This window comes from Schistocerca serialis, chromosome 9, assembly GCF_023864345.2.
Source record: "Schistocerca serialis cubense isolate TAMUIC-IGC-003099 chromosome 9, iqSchSeri2.2, whole genome shotgun sequence".
NCBI lineage: Eukaryota > Metazoa > Arthropoda > Insecta > Orthoptera > Acrididae > Schistocerca > Schistocerca serialis.
In genome coordinates, this window is record NC_064646.1 from 535,213,210 (window position 1) to 535,230,173 (window position 16,964).

The following is a 16,964-nucleotide window of genomic DNA, read 5'->3' on the forward strand; positions in this document are numbered from 1 at the left end:
ATTTCAATCCCGATGCAATTTCTGTCTCTCATGGTCAATGTGAAAGTCCAAGGGATACATGAAACCTGCACTGCTGAATCGCAAACTAATACTGATCTCCCAGGGGCCACTCAAAGCACAAACTCTTAGAAGATTCACTCTTCTTGTAATTAAGTCGGCATTGTGCCTTTTATATTCAATTCCGATGCGGTTTGTGCGTTTCACTTTCAATTTGAAGGTCCATGGGATACAGTAAACGTGCACTGGTACATCGGACTCTAATACTGGTGTCCCAGGAGCCGCTCAAAACACAAACTCTTAAAAAATTCACTCTTCTTGTACCTAAGTCGGCATTGTCTCTTTTCTATTCAATCCCGATGCAATTTCTGTGTTTCATGGTAAATGCGAAGGTCCAAGGGATACAGTAAACATGCACTGGTGCTTCGGAATCTAATACTGGACTCCCAGGAGCCGCTCAAGACACAAACTCTTTGAAGATTCATTCTTCTTGTACTTAAGTCGGCATTGTAACTTTTGATTTCAATCCCGATGCAATTTCTGTCTTTCGTGGGCAATGTGAAGGTCTAAGGAATACAGTAAACATACACTGGTGCGTAGTAATCTAATACTGGTCCCCAGTAGCCGCTCAAATAAAAAAACTCATAGAAGATGCACTCATCTTGAACTAAAGTCGACATTGTTCATTTTGTATTCAATCGCGATGCAATTTCTGTGTTTCATGGTCAATGTGAAGGTCAAAGGCATACAGTGAACCTGCACTGGTGCATTGTAATCGAATACTGGTCTCCCACATGCCGCTCCAACAAAAACTCTTAGTAGATTCACTCTTATTGTACCTATGTCGGCATTGTCCTCTTTGTATTCAATACCGATGCAATTTCTGTGTTTCATTGTCAATGTGGAGGTCAAAAGGATACAGTAAACGTGCACTGGTGCATCGGAAGCTAATACTGGTCTCCCAGGAGCCGTTCAAAACACAAACTCTTAGAAGATTCACTCATCTTGTACTTAAGTCGGCATTGTGCCGTTTGTATTCAAACCCAATGCAATTTCTGTGTTTCATGCTCAAGGTGAAGATCCAAGGGATACAGTAAACCTGCACTGGAACATCGGAATCTAATACTGGTTTCCCATGAGCCGATCAAATCACAAACTCCTAGAAAATTCCCTCTTCGTGTACTTGAAAGGTCATTATGGCTTTTGTATTCAATCCCGATGCATTTTCTATGTTTCATGGTCAATGTGAAGGTCCAAGGGATATAGTAAACCTGCACCGGTGCGTCGGAATCTAATACTGGGTTGCCAGGAGCCGCTCAAAAAACAAACTCTTGGAAGATTCACTCTTCTTGTACATAAGTCGGCATTGTCCCACTTGTATTCAATCCCGATGCAATTTCTGTGTTTCATGGTCAATGTGAAGGTCAAGGGATACAGTAAACCTGCAGTGGTGCATCGGAATCTAATACTGATCTCCCAGGAGCCGCTCAAATCACAAACTCTTAGAAGATTCACTCTTCTTGTATTTAAGTAGTCATTGTGCCTTTTGTATTCAATCCCGATGCAGTTTCTGTGTTTCATGGTCAATGTGAAGGTCCAAGGCATGCAGTGAACCTGCACTGGTGCATTGTAATCTAGTACTGGTCTCCCACGAGCCGCTCCAACACAAATTCTTAGTAGATTCACTCTTCTTGTACCTAAGTCGTCATTGTCCTCTTTGTATTCAATCCCGATGCAATTTCTGTGTTTCATGGTCAATGTGAAGGTCCAAGGGATATAGTAAACCTGCAGTGGTGCGTCGAAAGCTAATACTGGGCTGCCAGGAGCCGCTCATAAAACAAGCTCTTGGAAGATTCACTCTTCTTGTACATAAGTCGGCATTTTCCCACTTGTATTCAATCCCGATGCAATTTCTGTGTTTCATGGTCAATGTGAAGGACCAATGGATACAGTAAACCCGAACTGGTGCATCGGAATCTAATACTAGTCTCCCAGGATCCGCTCAAAGCACAAACTCTTAGAAGATTCACTCTTCTTGTACTTAAGTAGTCATTGTGGCTTTTGTATTCAATCCCGATGCAATTTCTGTGTGTCATGGTCAATGTGAAGGTCCAAGGCATACAGTGAACCTGCACTGGTGCATTGTAATCGAATACTGGTCTCCCACATGCCGCTCCATCACAAACTCTTAGTAGATTCACTCTTATTGTACCTAAGTCGGCATTGACCTCTTTGTATTCCATCCCGATGCAATTTCTGTTTCATTGCCAATGTGAATTTCAAAGGAATACAGTAAACCTGCACTGGAGCATCGGAATCTAATACTGGTCTCCCAGGAGCCGTTCAAAACACAAACTCTTAGAAGATTCACTCATCTTGTACTTAAGTCGGCATTGTGCCATTTGTTTTTCAAACCCAATGCAATTTCGGTGTATCATGGTCAATGTGAAGGTCCAAGGGATACAGTAAACATACACGGTTGCATCGGAATCTAATTCTCATCTCCCAGGAGACGCTCAAAGCACAAACCCCTAGAAGATTAACTCTTCTTGTAATTAAGTCGGCATTGTTCCTTTGATATTCAATGCCGATGCGGTTTGTGCGTTTCACTTTCAATTTGAAGGTCCATGGGATACAGTAAACGTTCACTGGTACATCGGAATCTAATACTATTGCCCCAGGAGCCTCTCAAAACACAAACTCTTACAAAATTCACTCTTCTTGTACCTAAGTCGGCATTGTCTCTTTTCGATTCAATCCCGATGGAATTTCTGTGTTTCATGGTAAATGTGAAGGTCCATGGGATACAGAAAACCAGCACTGGTGCTTCGGAATCTAATACTGGACTCCCAGTAGCCGGTCAAGGCACAAACTCTTTGAAGATTCATTCTCGTTGTACTTAAGTCGGCATTGTACCTTGTGATTTCAATCCCGATGCAATTTCTGTCTTTCGTGGGCAATGTGAAGGTCGAAGTGATACAGTAAACTTGCACTGGTGCGTAGTAATCTAATACTGGTCCCCAGGAGCCGCTCAAATCAAAAAACTTATAGAAAATCCACTCATCCTGAACTTAAGTCGACATTGTGCATTTTGTAATCAATCCCGATGCAATTTCTGTGTTTCATGGTCAATGTGAAGGTCCAAGGCATACAGTGAACCTGCACTGGTGCATTGTAATCGAATACTGGTCTCCCACATGCCGCTCCAACACAAACTCTTAGTACATTCACACCTATTGTACCTATGTCGGCATTGTCCTCTTTGTATTCAATCCTGATGCATTTTCTGTGTTTCATTGTCAATGTGAAGGTCAAAAGGATACAGTAAACGTGCACTGGTGCATCGGAATCTAATACTGGTCTCCCAGGAGCCGCTCAAAGCACAGACTCTTAGAAGATTCACTCTTCTTGTACATAAGTCGGCATTGTCCCATTTGTATTCCATCCCGATGCAATTTCTGTGTTTCATGCTCAAAGTGAAGATCCAAGGGATACAGTAAACCTGCACTGGTACATCGGAATCTAATACTGGTTTCCCAGGAGCCGATCAAACCACAAACTCTTAGAAAATTCACTCCTCGCGTACTTAAGTCGTCATTGTGACTTTGTATTCAATCCCGATGCATTTTCTATTTTTCATGGTCAATGTGATGGTCCAAGGGATACAGTAAACCTGCACTGGTGCGTCGGAATCCATCACTGGGCTACCAGGAGCCGCTCAAAGCACAAATTATTGGAAGATTCACTCTTCTTGTACATATGTCGGCATTGTCACACTTGTATTCAATCCCGATGCAATTTCTGTGTTTCATGGTGAATGTGAAGGTCCAAGGCTTACAGTAAACCTACACTGGTGCATCGGAATCTAATACTGTTCTCCCAGGAGCCGTTCAAAAGCACAAACTCTTAGGAGTTTCACTCTTCTTGTACTTAAGTCGTCATTGTGCACTTTGTATTGAATCCCGATGCGGTTTCTGCGATTCATTTTCAATATGGAGGTCCAAGGGATACAGTAAACCTGCACTGGTGCATTGGAATCTAATGCTGGTCCCCAGGAGCCACTCAAACAAAAACTCTTGGAAGATTCACTCTTCTTGCACCAAAGCCGGCATTGTCCTCTTTGTATTCAATCCCGAAGCAATTTCTGTGTTTCATGGTCAATGTGAAGTTCCAAGGAATATAGTAAACCTGCACTGGTGCATCGGAATCTAATACTGATTTCCCAGGAGCCGCTCAAATCACAAACTCTTAGAAGGTTCACTCTTCTTGTATTTAAGTAGTCATTGTGCCTTTTGTATTCAATCCCGATGCAATTTCTGTGTTTCATGGTGAATGTGAAGGTCGAAGGGATTCAGGAAACCTGCACTGGTGATTCGGAAACTAATGCTGTTTTCCCAGGGGCCACTCAAATCACAAACTCTTAGAAGATTCACTCATCTTGTATTTAAGTCGGCATTGTGCCTTTTGTATTCATTCCCGATGCAATTTCTGTGTTTCATTGTCAATGTGAATGTCAAAAGGTTACAGTAAACGTACACTGGTGCATCGGAATCTAATACTGGTCTCCCAAGAGCCGTTCAAAACACAAACTCTTAGAAGATTCACTCATCTTGTACTTAAGTCGGCACTGTGCCATTTGTATTCAAACCCAGTGCAATTTCTGTGTTTCATGGTCAATGTGAAGGTCCAAGAGATACAGTAAACCTGCACTGCTGCATCGCAATCTAATACTGGTCTCCCAGGTGCCGCTCAAAGGACTAACTCTTAGAAGATTCACACTTCTTCTACTAGAGTCGGCGTTGTGCCATTTGTATTCAATCCTGATGCAATATCAGTCGACAGGACGTTAAACACTAATCTCCTCCTCCTCCTCAAATTCACTCTTTTATTGTCAAAGTGAAGGTCCAACAGTTACAGTAAACCTGCACTGGTGCATCGGGATCTAATACTGGTCTCCCAGGAGCCACTCAAAGCACAGACTCTTAGTAAATTCACTCTTCTTGTACAAAAGTCGGCATTGTCCCATTTGTATTCCATCCCGATGCAATTTCTGTGTTTCATGGTCAATGTGAAGGTCCAAGGCATACAGTAAACCTGCACTGGTGCATCGGAATCTAATACTGGTCTCCCAGGAGCCGTTCAAAAGCGCAAACTCTTAGAAGATTCACTCTTCTTGTACTTATTTCGGCATTGTACCTTTTGATTTCAATCCCGATGCAATTTCTGTTTTTCATGGTCAATGTGAAGGTCCAAGGGATACAGTAAACCTGCACAGGTGCATCGGAATCTAATACTGATCTCCCAGGAGCCGCTCAAATCACAAACTCTTAGAAGATTCACTCTTCTTGTATTTAAGTAGTCATTGTGATTTTTGTATTCAATCCCGATGCAATTTCTGTGATTCATGGTCAATGTGAAGGTCCAGGGCATGCAGTGAACCTGCGCTGGTGCATTGTAATCTAATACTGGTCTCCCACGAGCCGCTCCAACACAAACTCGTAGTAGATACACTCTTCTTGTACCTAAGTCGGCATTGTCCTCTTTGTATTTAATCCCGATGCAATTTCTGGGTTTCATGGTCAATGTGAAGGTTCAAATGAGACAGTCAACCTGCACTGGTGCATCGCAATCTAATACTTGTTTCCCAGGAGCCGCCCAAACCACAAACTCGTAGAAGATTCACTCTTCTTGTACTAAAGTCGTCATCGTGCCCTTTGTATTCAATCCCGATGCAATTTCTGTGTTTCATAGTCAATGTGAAGGTACAAGGGATACAGTAAATGGGAAGTGGTCGATCGGAATCTAATACAGGTCTCCCAGGAGCCGCTAAAACCACAAACTTGTAGGAGATTCACTCTTCTTGTACTTAAGTTGGCATTGTGCCTTTTGATTTCAATCCCGATGCAATTTCTGTCTCTCATGGTCAATGTGAATGTCCAACGGATACAGGAAACCTGCACTGGTGCATCGGAAACTAATACTGATCTCCCAGGGGCCACTCAAAGCACAAACTCTTAGAAGATTCACTCATCTTGTACTTAAGTCGGCATTGTGCCTTTTGTCTTCAATCCCAATGCAATATCTGAGTTTCATGGTCAATGTGAAGATCCAAGGGATTCAGTAAACCTACACTGTTGCATCGGGATCTAATTCTGGTCTCCCAGGAGACGCTCAAAATACAAACTCTTAGAAGTTTCACTCTTCTTGTAATTAAGTCGGCATTGTGCCTTTTGTATTCATTGCCGATGCGGTTTTGTAAGTTTCACTTTCAATTTGAAGGTCCATGGGATACAGTAGACGTGCACTGGTACATCGGAATCTAATACTGGTGTCCCAGGAGCCACTCAAAGCACAAACTCTTACAATATTCACTCTTCTTGTACCTAAGTCGGCATTGTCTCTTTTCTATTCAATCCCGTTGCAATTTCTGTGTTTCATGGTAAATGTTAAGGTCGAAGGGATACAGTAAACCTGCTCTGGTGCATCGGAACCTAATACTGGTCTCCCATGAGCCGCTCAAAGCACCTACTCTTAGAAGAGTCACTCTTCTTGAACTCAAGTAGTCATTGTGCCTTTTGTATTCAATCCCGATGCAATTTCTGTGTTTCATGGTCAATGTGAAGGTCCAAGGGATACAGTAAACCCGAACTGGTGCATCGGAATCTAATACTGGTCTCCCAGGATCCGCTCAAAGCACAAACACTTTGAAGATTCACTCATCTTGTTCTTAAGTAGTCATTGTGGTTTTTGTATTCAATCCCGATCCAATTTCTATGTTTCATAGTCAATGTGATGGTCCAAGGCATACAGTGAACCCGCACTGGTGCATTGTAATCGAATACTGGTCTCCCACATGCCGCTCCAACACAAACGCTTAGTAGATTCACTCTTGTTGTACCTAAGTCGGCATTGTCCTCTTTGTATTCAATCCCGATGCAATTTCTGTGTTTCATTGTCAATGTGAAGGTCAAAGGGATACAGTGAACCTGCACAGGTGCATCGGAATCTAATACAGGTCTCCCAGGAGCCGCTCAAAGCACCAACACTTAGGTGATTCACTCTTCTTGTTCTTAAGTCGGCATTGTGCCTTTTGTATATAATCCCGATGCAGTTTCTGTGTTTCATGGTCAATGTGAAGGTCCTAGGGATACAGTAAACCTGCACTGGTTCGTCGGAATCCAATACTGGTCCCCCAGGAGCCGCTCAAAACACAAACTCTTAGAAGATTCACTCTCCTTGTACTTAAGTCGGCATTATCTTTTTTGATTCAATCCCGATGCAATTTCTGTGTTTCATGGTCAATGTGAAGGTCCAAATGAGACAGTCAACCTGCACTGGTGCCTCGGAATCCAATACTTGTCTCCCAGGAGCCGCTCAAATCACAAACTCTTAGAAGATTCACTCATCTTGTACTTAAGTCGGCATTGTTCCTTTTGTATTCAATCCCGACGCAATTTCTGAGTTTCATGGTCAATGTGAAGGTCCAAGGGATACAGTAAACCTTCAATGGTGCATTGGAATCTAATACTGGACTCCCAGGAGCCGCTCAATGCACAAACTCTTAGAAGATTCATTCTTCTTGTACTTAAGTCGGCATTGTACCTTTTGATTTCAATCCTGATGCAATTTCTGTGTTTCAGGGGCAATGTGAAGGTCAAAGGGATACAGTAAACCTGCACTGGTGCATAGTAATCTAATACTGGTCCCCAGGAGCCGCTCTAATCACAAACTCATAGAAGATCCACTCATCCTGTACTTAAGTCGAAATTGTGCCTTTTGTATTCAATCCCGATGCAATTTCTGTGTTTCATGGTCAATGTGAGGGTCCAAGGGGTAAAGTAAACCTGCACTAGTGCATCGGAACCTAATACTGGTCTCCCATGAGCCGCTCAAAGTTCAAACTCTTAGAAGATTCACTCTTCTTGAAATTAAGTTGTCATTGTGCCTTTTGTATTCAATACCGATGCAATTTCTGTGTTTCATGGTCAATGTGATGGCCGAAGGGATACAGTAGACCCAAACTGGTGCTTCGGAATCTAATACTGGTCTGCCAGGATCCGCTCAAAGCACAAACTCTTAGAAGATTCACTCTTCTTATATTTAAGTAGTCATTGTGCCTCTTGTATTCAATCCCAATGCAATTTCTGTGTTTCATGATCAATGTGAAGGTCCAAGGCATACAGTGAACCTGCACTGGTGCATTGTAACCTAATACTGGTCTCCCACGAGCCGCTCCAACACAAATTCTTAGTAGATTCACTCTTCTTGTACCTAAGTCGGCATTGTCCTCTTTGTATTCAATCCCGATGCAATTTCTGTGTTTCATGGTCAATGTGAAAGTCCAAGGCATACAGTGAACCTGCACTGGTGCATTGTAATCGAACACTGGTCTCCCACATGCCGCTCCAACACAAAATCTTAGTAGATTCACTCTTATTTTACCTATGTCGGCATTGTCCTCTTTGTATTCAATGCCGATGCAATTTCTGTGTTTCATTGTCAATGTGAAGGTCAAAAGTATACAGTAAACGTGCACTGGTGCATCGGAATCTAATACTGGTCTCCCAGGAGCCGTTCAAAACAGAAACTCTTAGAAGATTCACTCATCTTGTACTTAAGACGGCATTGTGCCGTTTGTATTCAAACCCAATGCAATTTTTGTGTTTCATGGTCAATGTGAAGGTCCAAGAGATACAGTAAACCTGCACTGCTGCATCGGAATCTAATACTGTTCTCCCAGGTGCCGCTCAAAGGACAAACTCTTAGAGGATTCACACATCTTGTACTGAAGTCGGCGTTGTGCCATTTGTATTCAATCCTGATGCAATTTGTGCCGACAGGACGTTAAACACTAATCTCCTCCTCCACCTCCTCCTCCTCAAATTCAGTCTTTTATTGTCAAAGTGAAGGTCCAACAGATACAGTAAACATGCACTGGTGCATCGGGAGCTAATACTGGTCTCCCAGGAGCCGCTCAAAGCACAGACTCTTAGAAGAGTCACTCTTCTTGTACATAAGTCGGCATTGTCCCATTTGTATTCCATCCCGATGCAATTTCTGTCTTTCATGCTCAAAGTGAAGATCCAAGGGATACAGTAAATTTGCACTGGTACATCGGAATCTAATACTGGTTTCCCAGGAGCCGATCAAATCACAAACTCTTAGAAAATTCACTCCTCGTGTACTTAAGTCGTCATTGTGACTTTCGTATTCAATCCCGATGCTTTTTCTATGTTTCATGGTCAATGTGAAGGTCCAAGGGATACAGTAAAACCTGCACTGGTGCGTCGGAGTCTAATACCTGGCTACCAGGAGCCGCTCAATGCACAAATTCTTGGAAGATTCACTCTTCTTGTACATAAGTCGGCATTGTCACACTTGTATTCAATCCCGATGCAATTTCTGTGTTTCATGGTCAATGTGAAGGTCCAAGGCTTACAGTAAACCTGCACTGGTGCATCGGAATCTAATACTGTTCTCCCTGGAGATGCTCAAACCACTAACTCTTATAAGATTCACACTTCTTGTACTAATGTCGGCATTGTCCCCTTTGTATTCAATCCCGATGCACTTTCTTTGTCTCATGGTCAATGTGCAGGTCCAAGTGATTCAGTAAACCTGCACTGGTTCGTCGGAATCTAATACTGGTCTCCCGGGGGCCGATGAAACCACAAACTCATAGGTGATTCACTCTTCTTGTACTTAAGTTGGCATTGTGCCTTTTGTATTCAATCCCGATGCAATTTCTGTGTTTCATGGTCAATGTGAAGGTCCAAGGGATTCAGTAAACCTGCTCTGGTCCATCGGAATCTAAAACTAGTCTCCCAGGAGCCGCTGAAACCACATACTCTTAGAAAATTCACTCTTCTTATACTAAAGTCAGCAATTGTCCTACTCGTATTCAATCCCGATGCAATTTCTGTGTTTCATGGTCAATGTGAAGGTCAAGGGGATACAGTGAACGTGCACTAGTGTATCGGAATGTAATAATGGTCCACCAGAAGCCGCCCAAACCACAAACTCGTAGAAGATTCACTCTTCTTGTAGCTAAGTTGGCATTGTGCTTTTTGTATTCAATCCCGATGCAAGTTCTGGGTTTCATGGTCAATGTGAAGGTCCTAGGGATACAGTAAACCCGCACTGGTTCGTCGGAATCCAATACTTGTCTCCCAGGAGCCGCTCAAAGCACAAACTCTTAGAAGATTCACTCATCTTGTACTTAAGTCGGCATTGTGCCTTTTGTATTCAATCCCGATACAATTTCTGAGTTTCATAGTCAATGTGAAGGTCCAAGGGATACAGTAAACCTTCAATGGTGCATTGGAATCTAATACTGGACTCCCAGGAGCCGCTCAATGCACAAACTCTTAGAAGAATCATTCTTCTTGTACTTAAGTCGGCATTGTACCTTTTGATTTCAATCCAGATGCAATTTCTGTGTTTCAGGGGCAATGTGAAGGTCAAAGGGATACAGTAAACCTGCACTGGTGCATAGTAATCCAATACTGGTCCCCAGGAGCCGCTCAAATCACAAACTCATAGAAGATCCACTCATCCTGTACTTAAGTCGAAATTGTGCCTTTTTTATTCAATCCCGATGCAATTTCTGTGTTTCATGGTCAATGTGATGGCCCAAGGGATACAGTAGACCCGAACTGGTGCTTCGGAATCTAATCCTGGTCTCCCAGGATCCGCTCAAAGCACAAACTCTTAGAAGATTCACTCTTCTTATATTTAAGTAGTCATTGTGCCTTTTGTATTCAATACCGATGCAATTTCTGTGTTTCATGGTCAATGTGATGGCCCAAGGGAAACAGTAGACCCCAACTGGTGCTTCGGAATCTAATACTGGTCTCCCGGGATCCGCTCAAAGCACAAACTCTTAGAAGATTCACTCTTCTTATATTTAAGTAGTCATTGTGCCTCTTGTATTCAATCCCAATGCAATTTCTGTGTTTCATGGTCAATGTGAAATTCCAAGGCATACAGTGAACCTGCACTGGTGCATTGTAACCTAATACTGGTCTCCCACGAGCCGCTCCAACACATATTCTTAGTAGATTCACTCTTCTTGTACCTAAGTCGGCATTGTCCTCTTTGTATTCAATCCCGATGCAATTTCTGTGTTTCATGGTCAATGTGAAGGTCCAAGGCATACAGTGAACCTGCACTGGTGCATTGTAATCGAACACTGGTCTCCCACATGCCGCTCCAACACAAAATCTTAGTAGATTCACTCTTATTTTACCTATGTCGGCATTGTCCTCTTTGAATTCAATCCCGATGCAATTTCTGTGTTTCATTGTCAATGTGAAGGTCAAAAGTATACAGTAAAGGTGCACTGGTGCATCGGAATCTAATACTGGTCTCCCAGGAGCCGTTCAAACAGAAACTCTTAGAAGATTCACTCATCTTGTACTTAAGACGGCATTGTGCCGTTTGTATTCAAACCCAATGCAATTTCTGTGTTTCATGGTCAATGTGAAGGTCCAAGAGATACAGTAAACCTGCACTGCTGCATCGGAATCTAATACTGGTCTCCCAGGTGCCGCTCAAAGGACAAACTCTTAGAGGATTCACACATCTTGTACTGAAGTTGGCGTTGTGCCTTTTGTATTCAATCCTGATGCAATTTGTGCCGACAGGACGTTAAACACTAATCTCCTCCTCCTCCTCCTCCTCCTCCTCCTCAAATTCAGTCTTTTATTGTCAAAGTGAAGGTCCAACAGATACAGTAAACATGCACTGGTGCATCGGGAGCTAATACTGGTCTCCCAGGAGCCGCTCAAAGCACAGACTCTTAGAAGATTCACTCTTCTTGTACATAAGTCGGCATTGTTCCTTTTGCATTCAATCCCGACGCAATTTCTGAGTTTCATGGTCAATGTGAAGGTCCAAGGGATACAGTAAACCTTCAATGGTGCATTGGAATCTAATACTGGACTCCCAGGAGTCGCTCAAAGCACAAACACTTAGAAGATTCATTCTTCTTGTACTTAAGTGGCATACTACCTTTTGATTTCCATCCTGATGCAATTTCTGTGTTTCATGGTCAATGTGAAGGTCCAAATGAGACAGTCATCCTGCACTGGTACTTCGGAATCCAATACTTGTCTCCCAGGAGCCGCTCAAATCATAAACTCTTAGAAGATTAACTCATCTTGTACTTAAGTCGGCATTGTGCCTTTTGTATTCAATCCCGATGCAATTTCTGAGTTTCGTGGTCAATGTGAGGGTCCAAGGGATACAGTGAACCTGCACTGGTGCATCGGAACCTAATACTGGTCTCCCATGAGCCGCTCAAAGTACAAACTCTTAGAAGATTCACTTTTCTTGAACTTAAGTAGTCATTGTGCCTTTTGTATACAATCCCGATGCAATTTCAGTGTATCATGGTCAATGTGAAGGTCCAAGGCATACAGTGAACTTGCACTGGTGCATTGTAACCTAATACTGGTCTCCCACGAGCCGCTTCAACACAAATTCTTAGTAGATTCACTCTTCTTGTACCTAAGTCGGCATTGTCCTCTTTGTATTCAATCCCGACGCAGTTTCTGTGTTTCATTGTCGATGTGAAGGTGGACCAGACACAGTAAACCTGCACTGGTGCATCGGAATCTAATACTGGTCCCTCAGGAGCCGCTCAAAGCGCTAACTCTTAGAAGATTCACTCTTCTTATACTTAAGTCGGCATTGTGCCTTTTGTATTTAATCCCGATGCAGTTTCTGTGTTGCATGGTCAATGTGAAGGTCCAAGGGATACAGCAAAAGTGCACTGGTACATCGGAATCTAATACTGGTCTCCCAGGAGCCGCTCAAATCACAATCACTTAGAAAATCCACTCTTCTTGTACGTAAGTCTGCATTGTCCCTTTGGTATTCAATCTCGATGCAATTTCTGGGTTTCATGGTCAATGTGAAGGTCCAAGAAATACAGTATACCAGCTCTGGTGCATCGGAATCTAATACTGGTGTCCCAGGAGCCGCTCAAAGCACAAACTCTTTGAAGATTCACTCGTCTTGTATTTAAGTCGACATTGTGCACTTTGAATTCAATCACGATGCGGTTTCTGCGATTCATTTTCAATATGGAGGTCCAAGGGATACAGAAAACCTGCACTGGTGCATTGGTATCTAATGCTGGTCCCCAGGAGCCGCTCAAACAAAATCTCTTGGAAGATTCACTCTTCTTGCACCTAAGCCGGCATTGTCCTCTTTGTATTCAATCGCGATGCAATTTCTGTGTTTCATCGTCAATGTGAGTGTCCAAGTCATACAGTAAACATGCACTGGTGTATCGGAATCTAATACTGGTCCCCCAGGTGCCGCTCAAAGGTGAAACTCTTAGAAGATTCACTCTTCTCGTACTTAAGTCGGCATTGTACCGTTTGATTTCAATCCCGATGCAATTTCTGTGTTTCAGGGGCAATTTGAAGGTCGAAGGGATACAGTAAACCTGCACTGGTGCATAGTAATCTAATACTGGTCCCCAGGAGCCGCTAAAATCACAAACTCATAGAAGATCCACTCATCCTGTACTTAAGTCGACATTGTGCCTTTTGTATTCAATCCTGAATCAATTTCTTTCGACGGGATGTTAAACACTAATCTCCTCCTCCTCCTCCTCCTCCTCAATTTCAGTCTTTCATTGTCTAAGTGAAGGTGCAAAAGATACAGTAAACCTGCACGGGTGCATCGGGACTTAATACTGGTCACCCAGGAGCCGGTCAAAGCACAAACTCTTAGAAGATTCACTCTTCTCGTACTTATGTCGGCATTGTGCCTTTTGTATTTAATCCCGATGCAGTTTCTGTGTTTCATGGTCAATGTGAAGGTCCAAGGGATAGGGCAAACGTGCACTGGTACATCGGAATCTAATACCGGTCTCCCAGGAGCCGCTCAAATCACTAACTCTTAGAAGATTCACTCTTCTTGTACTTATGTCGGCATTGTGCCTTTTGTATTTAATCCCGATGCAGTTTTTGTGTTTCATGGTCAATGTGAAGGTCCAAGGGATAGAGCAAACGTGCACTGGTACATCGGAATCTCATACTGGTCTCCCACGAGCCGCTCCACCCAAACTCTTAGTAGATTCACTCGTCTTGTCCCTAAGTCGGCATTGTCCTCTTTGTATTTAATCCCGATGCAATTTCTGTGTTTCATGGTCAATGTGAAGGTCCAAATGAGACAGTCAACCTGCACTGGTGCATCGGAATGCAATACTTGTCTCCCAGGAGCCGCTCAAAGCACAAACTCGTAGAAGAATCACTCTTCTTGTACTTAATTTGGCATTGTGCCTTCTGATTTCAATCCCGATGCAATTTCTGTCTTTCATGGTCAATGTGAATGTCCAAGGGATACAGTAAACCTGAACTGGTGAATAGGAAACTAATACTGATCTCCCACGAGCCGCTCAATGCACAAACTCTTAGAAGATTCACTCTTCTTGAACTTAAGTTGGCATTGTGCCTTTTGTATTCAATCCCGATGCAATGTCTGTACCTCATGGTAAATGTGAAGGTTTAAGGGATACAGTAAACCCTCACCGGTGCATCGGAATCTAATACTGGTCTCCCAAGGAGCCACTCAAAGCACAATCTCTTAGAAGATTCACTCTTCTTTTACTTAAGTAGTCGTTCAGCCTTTTGCATTCAATCCCGATGCAATTTCTGTGTTTCATGGTCAATGTGAAGGTCAAAGGCATACAGTGAACCTGCACTGGTGCAGTGTAATCTAATACTGGTCTCCCAGGAGCCGCTCAAAGCACAAACTCTTAGAAGATTCACTCTTCTTGTACTTAAGTCGGCATTGTGCCCTTTGTATTGAATCCCGATGCAATATCTGTTTTTCACGGTCAAGTTGAAGGGACAAGGGATACAGTACACCTGCACTGGTGCATCGGAATCTAATACTGGTCTCCCAGGAGCCGCTCAAAGCACAAACTCTTAGAAGATTCACTCTTCTTGTACGTAAGTCGGCGTTGTGCCTTTTGTATTCAATCCCGATGCAATTTCTGTTGACGGGATGGTAAACACTAATCTCCTCCTCCTCCTCCTCCTCAATTTCAGTCTTTCATTGTTAAAGTGAAGGTCCGAAAGATACAGTAAACCTGCACTGGTGCATCGGAATCTAGTGCTGGTCTCCCCGGAGACGCTGAAAGCACAAAATCTTAGAAGATTCACTCTTCATGTACATAAGTCGGCATTGTCCCATTTGATTTCATCCCCGATGCAATTTCTGTCCTTCATGGACAATGTGAAAGTCCAAGGGAGTCCGTAAACCTGCACTGGTGAATCGGAATATAATACTGGTCTCCCAGGAGCTGCTCAAAGCAGAAACTCTTAGAAGAGTCACTCATCTTTATTTTAGTCGGCATTGTGCCTTTTGTATTCAATCCCGATGCAATTTCTATGTTTCATGGTCAATGTGAGGGTCCAAGGGATATAGTAAACTTGCACTGGTGCATCGGAATCTAATACTGGGCTACCAGGAGCCGTTTAAAGCACAAACTATTGGAAGATTCACTCTTGTTGTACATACGTCGGCATTGTCCCACTTGTATTCAACCCCGATGCAATTTCTGTGTTTCATGGTCAATGTGAAGGTCCAAGGCATACACTAAAACTGCACTGGTGCATTAAAGTCAAATACTGGGCTCTCATGAGCCGCTCAAACACAATTTCTTAGACGATTCACTCTTCTTGTACTGAAGTATGCATTGTGCTTTTTTTATTCCTTGCCGATGCAATTTCCGTGTTCCATGGTAAATGTGAAGATCCAAGGGATACAGTAAACCTGCACTGGTGCTTTGGAATCTAATACTGGTCTCCAAGGAGCCGCTAAAAGCACAAACTCTTAGAAGATTCCTCTTCTTGTACTTAAGTCGGCAATGTGCCTTTTGTACTCAATCCCGATGCAATTTCTGTGTTTCATGGCCATTGTGAAGGACCAAGGGATTCCGTAAACCTGCACTGGTGCATCGGAAACTAATAGTGGTCTCCCAGGAGCTGCTCAAAGCACAAAGTCATAGAAGATTCATTCATCTTGTACTTAAGTCGGCATTGTGCCATTGGTATTCAAACCCGATGCAGCTTCTGTGTTTCATGGTTAATGTGAAGGTCCAAGGGATACAGTAAACCTGCACAGGTGCATCGGAATCTAATACTTGTGTCCCAGGAGCCGGTTCAATCAGAAACTCTTCGAAGATTCACTCTACTTGTACTTAAGTCGGCGTTGTGCCTTTTGTATTCAATCCCGATGCAATTTCTGTCTTTCATTGGTTAAAGTGAAGGTCCAAGGGATTCAGTAAACCTGCACTGGTGCAGCGGAATCTAACACTGGTCTCCCAGGAGCGTCTCAAATCACAAACTCTTAGAAGATTCACTCATCTTGTACTTAAGTCGGATTTGTGCCATTTGTAATCAAACCCGATGCTACTTCTGTGTTTCATGGTCAATGTGAAGGTCCAAGGTATACAGTAAACCTGCACTTGTGCTTCGGAATCTAATTCTGGTCTCTCATCAGCCGCTCAAATCACAAACTCTTAGAAAATTCACTCTCCTTGCACTTCAGTCGGCATTGTCCCTTTTGTATTCAATCCCGATGCAATTTCTGTGTTCATGGTCAATGAGACGGTCCAAGGGATACAGTGAACATGCAATGGTGCATCGGAATCTAATACTGGTCTCCAAGGAGCCGCTAAAAGCACAAACTCTTAGAAGATTCCTCTTCTTGTACTTATGTCGGCAATGTGCCTTTTGTATTCAATCCTGATGCGGTTTCTGCGATTCATTTTCAATTTGAAGGTCCAAGGGTTACAGTAAACGTGCACTGGTACATTGGAATGTAATACTGGTGTCCCAGGAGCCCCTCAAAGCACAAACTCTTAGAAAATTCACTCTTCTTGTACCTAAGTCAGCATTGTCCCTTTTGTATTTAATCCCGATGCAATTTCTGTGTTTCATGGT